A 17,091-nucleotide genomic window follows, 5' to 3' on the forward strand; every position below is an offset into this window, starting at 1 on the left:
AGCAGCATTCTTAAAATCGACATCATATAACACTTTTTAACAATAAACTCGAAAGCATATTTTACTCCCCGCGATGTTGAAGTATGCTTATTGTAAATTGAAAATATTCTCATATATTTCCTATGACATTTTTTGTTCTATTCAAAGACTATGTTTGCAAAATATTCTATTGCAAATGCTTTTACATCAGAGATGGTTTGTAGCTAAAGTACTGGGTTGGAATAGAGGATAATAAACATTTACAGCACGTGTTTTGCACTACAAGACAATTGATTTTCAAGAACGGTTATGTGATAATACCAATATACCTAGTAATAACTCCTGCACTCGGTAGTCGGTATATCAATTAATACTGTAATAACTAGATTTAGATGTTTATTTGCGTTGTGTATGTTTCTTAAAAAAATACTATACCTAATGCATGATGTTTTCCTCCGTAAAACTGCTCATTAATATTTAACTACTTATTTGTGACAATTTTCCATACAAAATCTTCAAACGAATTAATCAAGTCAATACAAAATACAAACAAAACAAAATATGTAAATGTCAGGAAATGTGGTAGCAACTCAGTACGATTACTTTTGCTCCAAATACATTTATAAAATTTTAAATAAACAATCATTCGTTGACGGGATAACAGAGTAAAATTAACAGTTATAATAAGTTCAGATTAACCAACTGAAAGAAGTAAAATGAAAATGTATCGCGTATGTTGTACCAACCTTAGAGCACGTTCGTTCCCCACCTTACTCAAAGGTATCGACTATTTCATATTCTACTTAAAGAGTTGTTTTGCTAGGCGAACCCATGAATAGCAGTCTTTTGATGGAAATTTAATGAGCGAGCGAGGGTGGGCTGACCATTACCGAGACAAGGGCTCGCTTGAATGCACTGTCCACGACGGAGACTTAGCGCATTCCGAAACGTTTTTGTTTGCGGTTTATGTTTTTTTTTTTTGAAATGCTGACAACTCTTGTCTGCGTTCTGAAATTTTTGAGTACCTTTTTATGTAGACATATCATTTATTTGTATACTTTGAGGTGGGGATGTAAAGTAAGATTCAGGTTCTTGATACATAAATTCATAGTAGAAACAAACGTCTGATTAAAATCGAATGGCGTGATTTCTGACTTTTTACTTTGGGTTGTTTATTAAACTCTTGTCTTGTCTTGTCATGTAGTTATACATGATAATAAAAGATCAGAAATTTGAACTGGAAATTACATTAAAGTATAACTTGGACAATTGAATATAAATTGACCTTAAAAAATAATCTTGTCTCAATAAAAGCAATAGTAACTTTATGAAACGCATTCTGTAAAGTCTACAATGAAATCACGCCGTACCGCGATGTAACTAACTACAAGAAGCGTTTACAAATTAAACTCTGTAATTCCTTTCAGACCATAACTGGGTATTAAGACATCCGTAGGTCTAACAAGGTGCTCAGCTCAACTATTTGATGAATGCCGAGGCTTTTCAGCTTTAACTCGTTAGCAAAAAACAAACATTCACGTACCGCTAAATGAGAGCTATTTCATACGACCCAAAAGGAACACTAATAAGGTCGCTATTCAATATAAAAGGGCGTATTTATGATAAGTATAGATTACGGGCCAGATGTGAATAAAGTGCATATTTTTGAAGCTTAATCTTTGACTCAGCTACCTTTGTCAGTCAAGCTTAAAAAACAGTTGGTTAGCGACTAACTAACTATGATCACCTGTTTAGGGTACCGTAGTCAAGAAGTAGTTTCGTCATATCTATCTGTGTATCCGTCCGCGGCTAAGCTCAGTGACCGTTAATACGGTCAGCATCAAAAGTAGCTGGTTACTTTTTTACTCTGTCACATTAACACATTTGTCAATCTTGTATGGCGCTAAATACGTGGCTGTAAAACGACAAAGTACAAAAGTAACAAGCTACTTTTGATGCTGACTGTACTAGAAAGCTGTAATTTGGCATGAATATACAATATCAGTCACGCCGATAAAGTGATAAAAAAAAGTTTTTTTAGGGTACCTAACTCCCATAGACGTAAAGTGGGGGTAATTTTTTTTTCTTGACTGACCCTTTAGTGTGGGTTGGTTGCCAGGAAGATTTTTCGATACAGTGATCTGTTTGCGAAATATTCAACTTTAAAGTGCAAATTTTTATTTAAATCGAGCGTCCCCCCCCTCTAAAATCGAAATTGTTGGTGGAAAAATTTGAAAAAAAACAGGATGATAGTAAGGGACATCAAATTTACAAGAAAAATTATAACAGCTAAGATTGCTTAAGAATTATTAGTAGTTTAAGAGTAAATAGTAGCTTAAGGTATAAAAATATATGCCTAAACTTGGAAGATTCCATAGACAATGCGAAATCCTTAGTAAAATATTACTTGATTTTTTTGTAATGGCCACTGAACCATATTTTGGGCGTTTCCGACACGCTTTTGGCCGGTATTTTGTACGTATTCGACGTTTGAAGTTATGGCGGTATTTGGTCGTATTAGTTTAGCAAATTGTTCCGTTGGAAGTTTCGAGCCTTTACTTTTTTAGTCCGATAAGGGAAATGTTGGGTACAGAAACATTTTACATAGACAAGTTGACTATGCTTATTTGGATCGTTGCTTGCGTGCTTCCTTGTGCTATTCCTTGCGTATTTGTAACATATTTGTTTTATTGATAGCTTGCTTATGGTTCACGCGAGTGAAGCCGTGTGTAAAAATATTCTATAATTACCTACGCGTATGATAATTAACTTTATTTAAAAATACGTAACTGTGCATTTATTTCACCACATTTTTTTTCTGGAAGTTGAAAGAGTAAATAGTTTTACTTACATCAAGTGCAAAAATAATTGCTACAAAGACTAAAAAACTACTGATGGTTTTTGGAAAAAGGAGTAACTGCATTTAATTTCTTTATAGCGCTGGCAAACTGACATCCCGGTAAAAGTAACACCGACCACAGCCTAAGAAAAACAAGCGGTACAAAGAAAGAATGTCCCAATGTTACTTTGAAATTAAAACTTAATCCCCACTCAGCTCGACGTATATGGTCTATTCTGCTGTTGCGAGTAACTTTCCGAGTTTCAGCTTATTCACCGGGTGGAAGGATGTCGGTTTTTGCAAAACCTCCGTGGCATGAACGAGTGCGAGCCGCAAGGCGCGTCTGTCGAGGCGAAAGTAAGATCCAACGACACAAGCTTTAGTATACCCCATTATATTTTGAACGAGACAGGTGCATCCTGGCGTTCCTGGGGTGAGATGGAATGTGAGAAATTGAAAAGTGACTAATCTAATTGGCTACATTTATATGCGTGAATGATTAGGATCTTTTGAATCATAATTCTGTGTGTAATAATAAGTATTATTAATTTCCTAGGCCCTTCATTGTGTATGGCTAGCAGTAAGTGACTTGGGCATGGCGGAGATAAAGTTTAAAGAACAAACGGAAACCTAATGCATAAACACACTTTATTTTTAAAGTAAAACAAGATTAAACACGAACACGAGGAGTCTGCAGCTACGGAGATGGAACCGTAATAATGACAGGATGAATTGACATATTTGACATTACTTAGCACTTCCTTTTTTTTTAAATTGCTACGGGCACCTTTTTATTAAAAAAAATTATTAAAAGTTTTATTTTTTTACAACTATAGGTACTTCAAGCCCGGATAATAATTTTGTAAACGTCTCTAACTGTCAGTCTAAGACATCTGTCTAACGTTGTTTTAATTATTTAATTAAATTGCGCTGTTTGTCCAGCTTAGTGTATGTACTAATTTTATAGAAAACTACAGCATATTATGAAACGACACTTTGTATTTTCCCTATCGCCTGCTCTATTCCTTAAACAGAGATCTAAACCTACGCAGCATCTAAGCAAAAAAACTGCCAGACCATCCTTCACTTTTTCCTCTCAGTGGCACTATGTCTATACATTATTCATTGTACTGGAGCGTGGGCATGTACTAGGCAGAGCCGTTTTATAGGACTAACTAACCCAAACGGAGACGTCATGCGCACTAACTTCTATAAAAAGACAAAATTACCCATTCGAATGGGATCATGAGTACAAAATACCAATAGGTACTGATGCATTTCTCGATAACACTGCGACATGCAACCGAATAAATTGTCAAAAACTAACTTTAGTTGCACGCATAAAATCGTCCTCACTTCTATTTATACCCTTCTGTATGCTGTTTGTACATTTTTAGTTGAAGAGTCTCCCAATCGTTGACCTCTCCAGTTGGTTTAATGCTCCAAGAGGGCAGACGATGGGCGACCGTGTAGAACAACGGGAGAAAAATCTTCTTTTAATTACCGACCAGGGCGCAACGGTGGTTAGAATTTTCTTTTGATTAACGCTACCCTTTCTGGAGCTTTCAATAGTGAAATTTGCTTTTTTTGTGAAACTTAAACTCAACTCGGCGCGCATCGGGAAAAATAATGACATAACAATAACAGTTTTAAGAGTATTAATACTCTCGAATAAATATTGCCTCAATTTTAAAGTATTATACCAACCTTACTCCTTTGGTTTGGTTTACCTCTTTCAATTCCAAGTTTTAGTTTTTTATACGGACCTGAAACAAACAAGTTTTTTTTTTTGTTAACGGTAAATTAATAGAAGTCAAAACTTTAGAAAGGAAATCTCTGTAGCGATAATAGGTCTATGCCTAATAAGATCTTATAAATAATTTTAATAAGATCTGAGCCTAATAAAGGACATCATAACGGAGCATTTAGCATATCATTAGGCTTCCGGAGCCAAAATGGCAAAAACGGAACCCTTATAGTTTCGCCATGTCTGTCTGTCTGTCTGTCTGTCCATCCGCGGTTTTGCTCAGGGACTATCAATGCTAGAAAGCTGTAATTTTGCACGGATATATATGTAAACTATGCCGACAAAATAGTACAATAAAAAATTTAAAATAAAAATTTTTAGGGTACCTCCCATAGACGTAAAGTGGGGGTGTTTTTTTTTTCATCCAACCCTACAGTGTGGGGTATCGTTGGATTGGTACCATTAGGGGTTTGCTAAGACAATTTTCCGATTCAGTGATTTGTTTTCGAAATATTCAACTTCAAAGTGCAAATTTTCATTAAAATCGAGCACCCCCCCCCTCTCAAATCTAAAAAAGTGAAATCAAAGGTGAAAATTTAAAAAAAACAGGATGGTAGTATGTATATCAAGCTTTCAAGGAAAACTATAACAGCTAAGTTTGCTTGAGAATAATTATTAGTAGTTTATGAGTAAATAGCAGCCTAAGGTATAAAATATACTTAAACTTGGAAGATTCCGTATAAAAAATACGAAATCCTTAGAAAAATATTACTTAATTTTTTCGTAATGGCTATGGAACCCTATTTTGGGCGTGCCCGACACGCTCTTGGCCGGTTTTTTTTACGTACTTCTAATAACCAGTTACTACATACATCGAACTAGATATAAAACGCATTCACACTATGTATACTGCTCACCAAAAAAACCTATAAATTTAGAAAATTGCGGACATCGAACGTAACAAAACATGATTTATTATCCTCCAAATTTCCAAGAAAATTTAATAACTGCACCATAACACGGTATTAACAGCACCAAAACAAAACTGATTAATGCATTTTCCCGTGAGATAAACTAATGTAAAACCTGCAATAACAGATTAAAATTTTGCTAAGCTTCGAACAAGTCCGAAGTTTGAAGCTTCGATGTATTGTTTTGACTAGGTTTATAAAGTTCGACTTTCGGAGTAACCGTTAGATGTAAGTAGTATAAGTAGTTACTATGTCCCACCTACCTATTTACGATACTGTAGTATCGGGATTGCGACTTGCCATTCAAGGTAGATTAGATGGATTTGACCTGGAAAAAATAGTTAGGTGTACATTTGCCACAATTTGACGGTATCTATTTATCGGTATTCCAGGCATTTCGTGTACCAGAAACTATAAAATGACCACGATAATTATGGAATCATGTAGTTTTAAAATATCTTGATGTTCCAAAGTTTATGAAATTTAGAGAAAATAACAGTGTAAGTTTAAATTTACGATACTAACCCTCTGTTTCACCATCCATTGATTTATATAAATTATCCGTCAAATAAAATTAATCAATGACGGTGAATCACATTTATCCGTAAATCAAATCAATGGTGAAAAATAATCAAAATAACAATCTTCATTAGGCGTGACCTATCTTCAAGACCGTATTTTAGCTTGAGCAAATAAAGGCGTAAATGATCGGGGCTGTTTAATGATTTCATTATTTTAGGTCCGTTGTACCTACCTTATGAATTTGTTTTGTACCCGCTATAACATGAGACAATATTTTTCCACATGAAGCGACCAGATTTGACACTCAATTGATTGCTGATTAAACTATTATACTAATCATAGATGTAGGGGCTGTTTCACCATCCATTGACTAGCGGTTAGGTGTGATGCCGTCTCTATTTGTTTTGTTCGAATAGACGGAGACGGCATCACATTTAACCGTCGGTTAACGCTAATCAATGGATGGTGAAACAGCCCCTTAACATTGAAAATATCCTTAGTTATTCGCAGCACAAATCTCAACTACTACAAGCTTTTCTACAAATGCTATGTGATTGCGATACTTCAGCTCGTGTTTAAACATAATAACTCCCTAGTTTCTGACTTTTGTGACACTGACCGTCGGTTTCCCGTATACTGTATAACCATGTCGAATGGGAGTGTATGCTCGCTGTATAGAAAAGACAATACATTTTGAGGTATTCAATCGCACAAATGGACAGTCTTTGGTGAACTGGTCAATGGGGTATCTTTTTGATGCTTAGCTCAATCTTTCGGGCACTTTATTACAATAGAGATAACTTAAGATCATCCCCAAGTAAATAGCCATTTAGCCTTTCTAATAGCAGGTGATCAACGCCACGCAACGTAACCAATTTGAAAGTTGAAAATCGAAGACTGCATTTTTTAAATTTAATCTGCATATTTTAATTTAACTTGCGTAATAATTAAGTTATCTTCAAAATTTGCAAGTCGAATGTCACCTAATCCAAGTGTTCATATTGATGAAAAATTAGTATAACAACTAAATATCCGAGTTTGTGTTAAAGATATAGCCAACAAAAAGTTTGGAAGAGTCATTATTTAGACTGGTTCACTAATATGTTGCAGAAAATCAAATGTCATAATTTCGTTTCACATAACAACTTTGAGCAGAATCATCATACCACCGAATTAATTTGTGCATATATTTTTCGCATACTATCATTTCTCATAATTTTGGAAAGCAGAATATTAACACGGCATAATATCGATGAGAATAATATTTATATGTCCGAATAGTTATTACGCAGAAAGATATATCTCATAGTATTTAGTTTTCATAATGATAAAAAGCAGAATAAAATTTTACTTGTAATTATATTACTGTTAATTTAACCTAACCGTAATTGGTAACAGTAACATTCTGGCGCTTCGCGGGCCGCTGCCGCGGCACGCTTGCTTCGCTCGCTCGGCTCGCGCGCTGTTGTGGCCGCAGTTCTAACCTAACTCAACCTCCTTATGTAGCTGCTGTTCTGTTCTGGTGCTACGCCTGCTGCTGTCACAGCGCTCTTAATTTGCTGGCCTTCATTTATGGTAACTGTTCGTTCTTTTAACCATCCTTTAACTAAGCACTATTTGAAATTCCATGAAAATACTATAACTAGTATTCCGCTATGCCATTATGCCATATAAAATCGGCGATACTAATGTTCTGCTATTTAATATTTTGCAGAAGTATATTCGGCGATAACAGTGCTCTGCCATTTAATATTCTGAGAAATGACTATTATTCGAACTGATAATTATGCAAAGTAATGATTATGTAAAAGTATTATTTGGCTAAAAAAAAATGTGATACCAGTTATGCGAAGTGTATTTCGGAGAATCGATATTTTATGCAAGATAAAGGGAACCCATTTAGACATGCTTCGCTGCTTTTAGTACTGTTTATTCGATTCAAAACTTAACACAATCATGATTATCAACGTGTACAACAATGCTCAATTTTGAACTATAACTTCCTCTTGTAGTGCTAGCGGTACGCCAAAAAAAAGCTGCACATGGTGTTAAAAGCATGAAAATCAGAACGATTGATTTTCAGGCCATAAAATAAATTTGACCCATAGCACGAAAAAAAAACGAAAAAGGAGAGAAGTTATGATTTCATCTTTTATTGTATGGAAAAAATTTTTTGTTCTGAAACTTATCATGCGTGGTATCTAATGAAAGGTTTTACTGAGCCAATTCTAAAAATATATCACATCATTATCTTTCAGTCACTTGTTTTAAATTAAAATAACAATCATTTTCAAAACATACCAAGTTGGGGCGCCTCCAGATATTATGCGGTTGAATCATTATTTGTAAAATATACCTAAAATGATGTGTAAATAGCCTCATATCCACCCCCAAGAAAGCAATTTTGAAAATATTTGCATTTAGCGTGTAGTGACTGAGTGCGCCGCCGGCCGCCGAGCGAGCAAGAAAGGGAAGCGGGCAGAGAGCAGGGTAATATTAAAAAATAATAAAAAAATACTAAAACTTATAACTTAATCCATGTTAAAGGTTAAGCTTCTAACTTTAAACGGAATGTTATGCTACGATATAAAGAGGAAACCACCGTTTATTTATAACATAGAAAAATATTTTGATGGCTGGTGTTGATGGTGGATTTTAGGTACTTGTGACTTTATTATACATACAAAACTTTATTTTACGAGAGATTTCTATTAAAAGTACCTAGTTATTTTGTATCAATTGAAGGAAACTACTAACTCGCGGGGATTCTTCATTAACTTATCGCTATGTAATCATGTCGAGTGGTTTTAATTCTAGGACAGTTTATTTATCATATACCAACTTTAAACGAGTAATTTCTTGTAGGTATATTTATTAATATCGGGGATCTAGGAAACGGCACTAACGCTTTCGACGGAATATGCCAATTGCCAAGGGGCCATTCGGAGGCGAAAAAGCGATCTAGCGTGATCCCCTCGCTGAGAAAACGCGTATTTTACTCAGAGGTCTCCCAGGTACTGCTTTTTACAAGCTTTTACTTAAATAAAAAGAAGTACAGATTAAATTAAATTAAATAATAATAATAATAAGAAGACAAAGAAAACTTACCTAAGAAACCTTAATTAAATATATCTATAAGTATGTTACTATAAAAATATAAATTATAAAAAGAAAATCCCGTCCAAAAGATCTGCCTGCGGCAGAGTTCCCATGATGCTGGCCGCATTACCCCTTTGGACCGCAAGTGCGATCCGCTGTGATAATACGTACCAGCTCTTGGGTCCCCAGAGGTGTCGATCAACCGGGAAGAAAGGGCCTTTATGAAACACCTTTTACTTAACTTGCAATGTGTGTATGTACGGGTCAAATCTTCCAACTTAAATTTGACCCACTTCCAGTGGTCGGATGGACTTGATATTTGGCATACTGATGTAAATCTGAATACAATAATTTAGTAGTAACTTCTTGATAGTCCAGCCAGGATCGTCTCCGCAAGAGGGAACTCCTCAACGGTAAATGGCATCGACTTCAAATTAAGTACGGAAATGTATTTTGGATGACAATGTAAGTACAATCAACAAACAGTACAGCCAGCAAAGAAGCTTGTAATTAAAATATATTTTTTACAAAACAGCAATGTATAGCAGCAAGCATAAGACGAAACAAAAACGGAAGGCTTAGCGACTGGTAGGCAACCATATTGTATTGCTAATCTCTTTGCCGTAAACTTTGATTTAAATCACTAAATTCACTAAACATAACTTCACTAAATTTAAGAACCTTAGAACATTTTCATTATGACTGCGTAATAGCCTAGGTTTTTTTTTAAATTTACTCTTTCTATTATACAGGCATCACCTAGTATGACTTTAAGTGAAAACAGTTCGTCCTTGTGTCGCGGCAGCCCGAATAACTCCGTAAAGCGTGAAAATTCAAGGCCTCCGTTTCTAATTAGGTTCTAAGACAAACAGCCGGCAGGTGAAGCATTTGAAATGGATAGGTATGCCCCAATTAGCGACGTTTGGTACTGCAGCTGCTTGGATGTGTGGAGGTAATGGAGCTCCGCCGATCAATGTTGGGTAGGGTTATAAAGCATTTCAACCGCCGTATACCATGTGTGACAAAATTTATGTGTAACTAAAACCAATCGCAGTTCTGCTACAATACCGCACGTGGTGGTGGTGCATGGGACTTTTACTTGATGGACATATTATTAGTCAATTTTCGTAACACACGGGAAATGAAGGTTGAAATGCTTTAGAACTTCACCCGTTAATGAAAAATGCTATTGCGAAGATTTCATTGTAGTCAATTTTATATCACATGCTCATGAAATCCCACGGTGTCTATAGTCAACTTTCATAGCTCAAATAATATGTTAGGCATCATATTTTCAATGCTACTCTGTGTATTACCCGAAAACACAGTTTAGCAGTTGGCACGTAGCATAATTGCATTGTGTATTATCTTTTCAAACACGGGCTCATGCCAAGCTAACCTGTTGAGCTGAGACATGCTCTTCACCCGGCTCTGTGTCGGTGTCGGTACATTAGACGGAAAGCAAACACTAATGATGACATTTATCACCTCGTCTGACGCGCAGGTAGCTTTATCTCCGAGTAAATGTCTGTCTACACATTAAGCTTACGAGAGGGTTAGAATTTATATAACATTTTTTTGTTTAGGTAAACTAATTTTTAAACAATATGAACATTGATACTAAATCTCATATTCAGTGTACTTAGCAGACCAACGTCAAAGAGCTCAAACATTTTGGTAAGTTCTTCCTGTTAATCAAACGGTGTTATCTACTATTTACCTCTTAATGAATTATGAACAATGGAAATAAAATTTCTAAGTATAAAATATCTCAAAGTAACCTGAGTTACTGAGTTACTTTGTTGATCCTTTTCCGTTCTTGAGTTGTATCTAAATCTTTTGAAATATTCACTTCCAATTTGCAGTTTCACCGTGCAACGCTTGCCATCAAATCTTTCTCAGGAACTTACTGCCAATCTTGTCAAAAGTACCTAGTCTACTTTTATGCGAGTGCAACTTGGGCTCGCACGGCGTATTCTGAATGTATTAACATTGCCGCGGCACTACAAAGTAAACTTTCTCATTTCTCAGCGCAGACCGAGTTGTAGCTAAGTCCCCGATCTCGTTTCAGATAGTTCCATCAATCTTGCGACTTTGTATCAGCGTTTATTTTAGAAACGAAACGTGAACTGGGTCTGTTGAATCCGTATGGTTTGCAGAAGTCAAGTACAGCTACTAGAATGATCGTCGGATTATCAGTAGAAACTTTACATGTGAAATTGCTCTTGTTTGTTTTGTAACGTCAAAAAATGAGTATAAATAAATTTACAATTCTTCAGATGTTGATCTGTCAGAGAGCATTACAAGGTAAGCAATAGGCGGCCTTATCGCTTCAGACCTATCAATATCTTTGGCTAGCTGTCTATTTATTTTCTATCTTATGGTGAAACTAATACCTAACTGCGCTGATCCCCTAATAACCCTTTCCGGCCGAGAAAGTTTTTTTTCTAAAATGTCAATTAGTTGTGGTTCGTGAAAAGATGATGGTACGTGCGCTCAGGATAGTTGCACGATTGTATCGAGCCGGCCGGAAAGGGCGTGTAGAATAAAAGCTTATTTTGAAGCTAAAATAGTAAATAAAATACTAGACATGAGGGATAAATAACGTCTCGCTGACAAAGTCACTGTGACTGTACAAGATGCGACTCAACGTACAAAATCACTTACGTACTGCACGCAGTTGTTACTCAAATCACGACGCTGTGGAGTGCTGTGACTGTTAACGTGACAAAAAACGGTCGGCATATGGTGGAGCGTGTCAGACAGTTCATTTTGATATGTATATCATGCAGTGACACGAGTAAGCGTGACAAAGTACGATGAACTGCTACTTTTTAAAATGAGGGATCCAGCAGGGCTATACGAAATCGAACGTAACTACACGCATTGACAACTAAAAAACAAACAACTATATACTTATACTATTTAATACGAGAGCCAGAGGGACGATACGACACGAACTTAGAATTTTGAGTTTCGTAGTAGCCCTGCTGAAGCCTACAATCGATCTTCAACGAATTTAATCATGTCTGCGATTGTTAAGTGACATGTTTGTGTTAAAGAAAAGAAATGAAAGAGGACTTTAATAATATTCAGATAAAATCATGTCTTCAAAATTAGACAAAACCACATCCAGGTAACTCACTTACAACCCTCACTCATACTTACAATTTACCATAATTTACACAAATAATACTTGTACTATATGCAAAGTTATTTTCCCGCTGAACAAAAAAGCTTTTCAAACAGTTCCACTGGCACATTAGCAGTTTTAGTTTTGAAACTCGCGACTGTTTCAAATTAATTTGAGCAAGTTGTCTCGCGATTTTCGAGAGCATGACGCGCAAATGGCACAAACGTCTATACAAACAAACAGAAAGTTGCGTGCAACTCAAAACTCAATCCGGCCCGCACTCAATCCTAAGGTAACTCATTCGAGTGGATCGATCCCGGAGACTAAAGCAAATAAGTTCCGTTGCTAACGAATGCATTGTTCATTGTACCTACAGAAACAAATAGACCTGAAAGAGTGGCAATAGCTGCTCAGTTGAACGCTGGAATGGTTCTGATGAACGAGATGTGCTTCAAATAGCAATATCTTTTTCCGCAGCTGTTTCGACGCCGTGCAAGAAACGTAACCCATCCACACGTTTCTAAGTTTTAATTCATGTTAGTCATCTAATGATGGGAGATTATCGAATAGCATGCAGGTCGTTTTTGTATTCTTCGAGTACAACTTGCTAACAGTAAAAAACACTCCACTTTATAAGTAGACTAGTGTTTACCCGCGGCTTCGCACGCGTAAATCATTAGATACAGCAGTTGAATTGAAATTCCGGGAATTTATTAAATTCTCGTGGGATTTCCCTAAAATTGCATCGTGGTTTTCATTGACGTTAAATAAAAACACCCACGCCATATTTCATGACTCTAAACTCAGTGGTTGTTATTTCGAGTTTTTATCCCTATCCCGTGGAAATATCGGGATAAAAAGTAGCCTATGTGTTATTCCAGATGTTCAGCTACTACATACCACATGACTAACGTGAACATTTATTTTTTGATTCAGAACGGGACATTACTTTATTTAGGTCAATTAACAGGTAGTCAATGAAAAAAAACCGGCCAAGCACGCGTGCGCCCAAAATAGGGTTCCGTAGTCATTACGAAAAAAAAAAGTAATATTTTTATAAGGATGTCGTATTTTATAATAATAATTTTATACCAGGTCCATAAAAAAGGGTCAGGTTTATACGGAATCTTCCAAGTTTAGGTATATTTTATACCTTAGGCTGCTATTTAAGAGTAAAACTACTAATAATTCTCCAGCAAACTTAGCCGTTATAGTTTTCCTTGAAAGTTTGATATACTTACTTAGTAATAACAGTGACATGACTCTAAGCGTAGTGGTTGTTATTTAGAGATTTTATCCCTATCCCGTGGGAATATTGGGATAAAAAGTATCCTTTGTTTTAAACCAGGTTATAAACTAACTTTTTGCCAAATTTCATCCAAATCCGTCCAGCCGTATTAGCGTGAAAAAGTAACAAACATACTCACTCACTTATAAACTCACACACTCACTCACAAACTTTCACATTTATAATCATTATATAGTAGGATAGTAGGATGAGATTATTGACTTACGTAATGTAGGTATGTCAGTTTATTTGGCCCGCTGTATAGCCTAAACGGCTGAACGGCTTTCAAGCTATGAGGTACCTATCATTAAATTTATCATAACTATCGGAGTGACATAGAGTAAATATAATATAAATAGTAAAAAATATACGTCCGAGCAAAAATATAATTAAATATGAAAGCAAATAATTAGCCCATATGTTTAAAAAAATAACCTACCATTTTCACAGGAATGTGAAAAAAGTATGAAATAAAAAATATTATAAAGAAATATTAAACTAAAATGGAAAAACAGCTGTAGCAGTCTAGAGTTATTATTATTGTATTCTATTGTATTAACTTATTAAACGGCTCCGAGGTAGGCCATGATGTACTCCGAGCTTAATTTATAATTATCATCTATGTGAAACTTATGACCATGCAATAAATGAATTGAATTGAATTGAACTTTGTTAAAAAAAAATACAAATTCAACAGTCGGGGTTCAATTGGGATTTTTTTAAGTGGGTCACGATTTTGTGTAGGACCCGACTGTTTAATTATAACTTAACAGAGTTCTAAGTAGACTACGAGTACTAGGCCTGTTTGTTTTCGTTTTTATTATTTATTGAAAGTATTTTAAGGCGGTCGGGATTTTTTTTTTTTTTTTGTAATAATTGTATACAACCTCTTTTCCTTCGACCTATTTTTAAATCTGATTATTATCTGCCGAGTTTGAACAAATTGAATCACAGTTTTCATTAACCTTTGTCATCACCAATTGCCAAATAACTCAAAGCGGAATGCTATAAAACGAAAATTTCAATTTAGCTTCAGCGGTGCTATAGTTTTTAAATAACAAACTACTCGGATTGATTTCCTCGGATTATTGAGATGAACTGGATATTATTGTTACCATAGTTACCATTTTATTTCAACTTCGTTGTTTATTACCGGTAATACAGTTATACGCACATTACGTTCCATCGGTAGAGCCTTGGGGGAGTGTAGGCCTATCAATGAACTAAAAGAATTTCCATGCTCACCCGCGACCTAACGATAGCTAAGCTTATGAAAAATACGCGTGTTCATGCAGTTCCTCCATCTCCACACTGCCTATGTAGGCCTATGTCCAGCAATGGACGTCTTTCGTCTGACATGATGATGATGATAAGTATATAAATATTTTTTTACCAAGTACTGAGTTAGCTTTTGACGTAGTACTAGGATACAAATGCCTATGTAAAACTAAAGCTATATATATGGATTACAAAGCTTGAAAAAAAGGAATCCAAACTAGTGCTTAAGTATTAAACTACCGATGCAGTAGCCGAAGCGGCTGAAAAAAACAAATTATCCAAATACAGGAATCTAGGCACCGAATATGACTTTGTAAAATTTATTTTTTTTAAAGAAATTTGGAAAAAAATAGTAAGTAGACGTCACAGGTGACCGAAGAGCTGGCAGCTTCCTCGGACAAAGAATTAGCCTAGCTATTCAAAGAGGAAACGCTGCCAGCATCTTCGGGACCTTGCCTAAGGGGTACCCTTTATGTAATTTGTTTTAGTTTTAGGTTCTATTTTTATTTTATGTAGGTATGTTTGTTAAGTATAGGGCTGTTTTTAATTGAATACACATTATTATCTATTGTCAAATTTTTAAATTATTTTGACAAGTAACTTATCAAAATAAACTTATTTTAAACTACCTAATTACAATAAAATTGTAAACTACGATACATAACCGAGACACAAAAACTAAGTTGTTTCCTATGCGCAAAAAATACAAGTATATATTTTCACTATTTTTTATTATTATTATGCGATGGTTTATTAAGATGACCCGTTTGGTCATCATGGGAAATTTCTAAAACATACAATGTAATCAACTTAAATCATCACGTCAAAATTAACGTCCATATCCAAACATCGGCAACAAGCGTTTTGTTGGAAGAGGACCATAATCTCCAAACGTTCACTCCCGCAAAACAACTCGCATCGGAACCGATAACCGCATTAGCGTGTGCGACGTGTCGCAAACGGATTGAATACGCTGTCCCACTCTGCGCTGTCCATTACGAACTGCAGGGCTACTACGAAACTCGAAACTCGAAGTTCGTGTCGTGCGGTCCCTCTGACACATATACTATTTAATACGAGAGCGAGAGGGACGGTACGATACGAACTTCGAGTTTCGAGTTTTGTAGTAGCCTTGCTGTCTGTTGCATGACAGGAAATGATCGATCATGAAAGGAGCAATTCGGATGCCATTTTTTGCGATTTCATCCGGATGCCGAAAACTACCGGGCGTTCAAAATCATGATAATAAGTAATTTTTAAGTGACAGTACTAAACCCTAAAGCAAGACTATATGTCGCTGCTTATATACAAAAGAGCCACAAATATTTTTTTTATTTTTATTTCAATAGTTGCACGTTAAATAGCATTTAAAATGGAATTATTGCGATTGAAAAAAAATAATTTCACTTGGGGCCCTTTTGTATTTAAGCAACGATCTGTATTTTATAGTTCCCATGTTAATTTAAAAAGTTCTTAATATTCTGTGGAAACTTTATGATATTTAGTGGAAGCACTGCATTTAAAAAGGAAAGGAACGAAACATGCTAAGGTTACGGATAAGGTAACGGATATGTGGTGAATAAATGGCAGCCCAGAAGGAAACGTAGAACCAGATATCCTGATGTAGCTAGACAGCCTGCATATATGCCTTATGTGAAAGGAGTGACGGACAAAGTTGGAGCCGTTTTAGGTAAGTTTTCCATCAAGGTGGTGTACACGCCTTTGTCCAAAGTCGCGAGGCATATTAGGACACCCAAGGATGTCGTTCCCTTCCAAACACCGGGTGTTTATAGGGTTGATTGTAGTTGTGGTAGTTCCTATATCGGACAGACGAAAAGAACAATAGCTGAGAGGGTCAAGGAACACATTGCAGCTGTTAAAAATCGCCAGGTAAACAAGTCAGCCATAGCCGAGCATTTGTTGGAGTCAGGGCCAAACCACTGGATTGAGCTTCACAATCCCAAAATTCTGTCCACGGAACGTCATTTTTACTCAAGAATGGTATGTGAAGCGGTTGAAATAAAAAAGCATAAGAATTTCAACCGGGACGATGGGTATAAGCTTTCATCTTCGTGGAATCCTGTTATTAATAAGTGTCGGCGTCGGGATGAATGTTCGGAGGGACGATCGGACGTTGTTAGTGTTGTGTCGGTGTGATAGGGTGACTAATAAAAGTGACCAAGTGCGGGTAGTTCGTGATACGAGTGCCGGTACTATTAGTGATCAAGTGCGGGT

At 35.9% G+C, this 17,091-nt stretch overlaps 1 protein-coding gene across 1 annotated transcript in view; it reads right to left on the bottom strand.

Moving 5' to 3' along the window:
* The window catches only part of LOC141429691 (semaphorin-2A-like), a 526,100-nt gene that overhangs the window by 417,598 nt on the left and 91,411 nt on the right, over positions 1 to 17,091 (bottom strand). The window lies entirely within an intron of this gene.

The sequence above is a fragment of the Choristoneura fumiferana genome, chromosome 7 (assembly GCF_025370935.1).
Source record: "Choristoneura fumiferana chromosome 7, NRCan_CFum_1, whole genome shotgun sequence".
NCBI classification, from domain to species: Eukaryota; Metazoa; Arthropoda; class Insecta; order Lepidoptera; family Tortricidae; genus Choristoneura; species Choristoneura fumiferana.